The following is a 3,920-nucleotide window of genomic DNA, read 5'->3' as shown; positions in this document are numbered from 1 at the left end:
CTAGACCGTGTCTTGATTCTGCAGCCGAAAAGAGTGGATGGATGAATGGATTGATGGAGGGATGGATGCACAAAATGATATTTTGCATGCAGCTAAATCAAGATCGAGTGAGAAATCTGAACATTTCAGTGCTTTGAGCCACATTCAGGGCCCATTCTCCCTGAAATTATGACATGGCGTAAGATGTCCACCAGGGGGCATCAGGTGTCATTGGAAGTTTCTGCTGTTATTACTGTAATAAGGAAATTATGAAACTCCCCTGCATCATATGAAGCAGTCACCTTTGGTCTTGGACAGATGCGTTTTTACAGCCATGCTGTGGACTCGTTCACACACACACACACACTCAGACTAGTTTTGAATTACAACAAAAGAGTAAAAACTGGATTCCTAAATGTGTCACCAAGACTAATATCAGGTGTCGTGATCGATTAAATGCTTTCAGAATGAATGTTCAACGTCGTGTGCCATTTTTAAGGCCTACCACCACATCAGCTTTTCACAATAACAAGCCTAACATGCACTTTTCTTCATCTGACCCTGATGACCCCGGTGAGCAGACTATTGGGTCAGTCAGCTGAGATACTGTTACCTGGGACAGTTATCTGGAAAAACTCAGGCTAAATGGGTCATAGCAGGGTGATATCAGCTGGAATGAATTTATGACTGGTTGGTCCAAGTTTCTGTCCGGCTGTGACCCTCAGCTGTGAGGGAACACACAGAAACCCTTATGGATACAGTATATATCCAAAAGTATTCAGACAACCTGTCTAAGGCCCAGTCCCATTTCACCCCTCGCCCTACCACTTGGCCCTTAGCCCTCTGTTTTGCGTGTTCATGTCTAGGGGCAGGGTGACCCGATTTTTGTTGAGATAGAAGGGGTAGGGTGAAGTGTTCGGACTACATGGCCCTCCAAACGGAGGTTTTTCAGAGACTCCAAACAGAGTGATATGAGAAAAAAAGAAAAACCGGCAAGATGGCTGAACGAGAGACCAAAGAAACCCACAAATTTTCTCCGTTAAAAAATTACGATAACCACTGTATTATCTTAGTTTAATGTCGTTTCAGTGTATTATGGTCGTTTTCTTCATAACAAGCATAAGAATTCGCTAAAATTATGCTAATGTCTCAGTAGCTAGCTAGCTAACTTTCCCATTCCACCTTAAATAGTCCAGCAGTTCTGATGCCTGAAGCACCAGAATGTAACTGCTGCACCATTTAAGGTGGAACGGGAAAACTCAAACAAGAAGCTGGTGAATATCGGACTTCAGCTTCACATCACTGAAGAATTAGGGGTGGTGATAATAAATAATCGCCCCCTCTTTGAAGGCAAATGATGCCCTAAATGTAACTAAAGCCCAGCAGTGAGGAGCTGAACTTTACCCTCCTCTGCTGTCACTGCAGACTGGCAGGGTCGCCTACAGAGCAGCGCTAGTAGCTGTTAATGAAGCAATGCTTTTTTTTTTTTGTTTTTTTTTGAGGGTTGTCCCATTTCTTAGGGCAATATTTCAACCACTACCCCTTGTAAGGGGTTAGGGTGACACTCGAAAACAAGGGGTAGGGGTAAAAAGAAGAAAAAATGTGATTGGGCCTAATTAGTGAATTCAGCTACTTTAAGTTGGCTCAAGTGTTCAAATGCTTCTGTAATCTCTGTAGAAAAGCTCTGCCAATAGAATGGGACACTATGGAGCAGCCACACATGAGCCTAAGGTCACCATGCCCAGTGGCAAGGTGTATAGAGCCCCCCTAGCGCTGAACTGTGGAGCAGTGGTACCATGTTCTCCGGAGTGATGGAGCAACACCTCTAGGATCAGTTCTATCATCCAACATCAGTAGCGGGCCTTAATGATGCTCTATAGGCTGAGTGCAATCAAATCCTCACAGCAATGTTCCAACATCTAGTGTAAAGGTTTCTCAGAAGAGCAGAGGCTGTTGATACAACAACCGGTTAATACCCTTGGACATTGAATGAGCAGGTGTCCACAAACTTATGGACGTATAATTTGTTTGCAGATGTTTGGGCGCCTCAGATCAAATGACTTGTTGGTTTTCTAAGTGAAAATAAGTCGAGCTCACACACAAACACACACTTTCTAAGCAGCTTATCTTCCTGGGTTGCAGGCGGTGCTGGAGCCTATCCCAGTGGTCATTGGGTGGAAGGCAGGAAACATCCTGGACAGGCCTCCAGTCCATCACAGGGAAGACACACAGACATACATCTAGGGGCAATTTAGTATCTTTAATTGGCCTGACTGCATGTCTTTAGACACGGAAAGAACTCCACACTGAAAGGAGTCTGGTTACCCGGCCGGGGAATCGAACCCAGGCCCTTCTTGGTGTGAGGCGACAGCGCTACCCTGTGCAATGGACAGAAATTTCATATGACTGAAATAGCAGCGTTACTGCAGCAATAAAAAGGTACTGTGCCGGAACACACACCGATCAGGCATAACATTATGACCTTGTCCTTGTTTCTACGCTTATTGTCCATTTTATCAGCTCCACTTACTATATAGGGTCACTTTGTAGTTCTACAGTTACAGACTGTAGTCCATCTGTTTCTCTGATACTTTATTAGCCCCCTTTTACCCTGTTCTTCAGTGGTCAGGACCCCCATGGACCCTCACAGAGCAGGTACTATTTGGGTGGTGGATCATTCTCAGCACTGCAGTAACACTGACGTGGTGGTGGTGTGTTAGTGTGTGTTGTGCTAGTGCGAGTGGATCAGACACAGCAGTGCTGCTGGAGTTTTTAAACACTGTGTCCACTCACTGTCCACTCTATTAGACACTCCTACCTTGTCAGTCCACCTTGTAGATGTAAAGTCAGAGACCATAGTTCATCTGCTGCTGCACAGTTTGTGTTGGTCATCCTCTAGTCCTTCATCAGTGGTCACAGGACGCTGCCCACAGGACGCTGTTGGCTGGATGTTTTTGGTTGGTGGACTATTCTCAGTCCAGCAGCGACACTGAGGTGTTTAAAAACTCCAGCCTAACTGCTGTGTCTGATCCACTCAGGCCAGCACAACACACACTAACACACATCAGTGTTACTGCAGTGCTGAGAATGATCCACCACCCAAATAGTACCTGCTCTGTGAGGGTCCATGGGGGTCCTGACCACTGAAGAACAGGGTAAAAGGGGGCTAACAAAGTATCAGAGAAACAGATGGACTACAGTCTGTAACTGTAGAACTACAAAGTGCACCTATATAGTAAGTGGAGCTGATAAAATGGACAATGAGCGTAGAAACAAGGACATAATGTTATGCCTGATCGGTGTACAATGTGCATAAACAACACTAAGGGCTGTGCTCGAATGCAGGTGTATGTTTATATATTATATAATATAAGAAAGTTCTTAATGAGATTATAATGTGTATCTGTATAGGTGTGTTCATGTGTCGGGTTATCACAATTATTTTCCACAGTTGTTCGCTTTCACAATCATATGTTTACATTGCAACAAACAATGAATTGGGTGTGTTTTTATTTGTTTGCTTGAGGCAAACGATTGTAAATACAAGAAAGCGGAAAGCATATTAATTGAGATTCACCATGAACCTTACTAAAGCAACATCTATCTAGTAGTGGGCGAATGTGGCAAAAACGTATATAACGGCATAATTAAGATTACCAATGGTTTCGGTATGTATCACGTTATAGTGTATTTATGTATATTTTTGTCAAATAAAACCATTTTGGATGCTTAAGTAGACCTTTTTAGTAGATTAGCGGTGGCATATTATTCTAGATATCCTTCACTTTTAATAAGAACCATATTTAACAGCTGAAATAAATCTAAACTATTTTTTCGGTGCAAAATAGTGAAAACAGAAATGAACGATATATAGACGGATGTCAATAATGCTTTCTAACCCTTATGAGATGAAGGGGAGTGTATGTAAAGTCCAGAGTGGC

The sequence above is a fragment of the Colossoma macropomum genome, unplaced genomic scaffold (assembly GCF_904425465.1).
Source record: "Colossoma macropomum unplaced genomic scaffold, Colossoma_macropomum, whole genome shotgun sequence".
Classification (NCBI taxonomy): domain Eukaryota; kingdom Metazoa; phylum Chordata; class Actinopteri; order Characiformes; family Serrasalmidae; genus Colossoma; species Colossoma macropomum.
The sequence above is the reverse complement of the archived record's forward strand: the minus strand, read 5'-3'. Positions refer to the sequence as shown.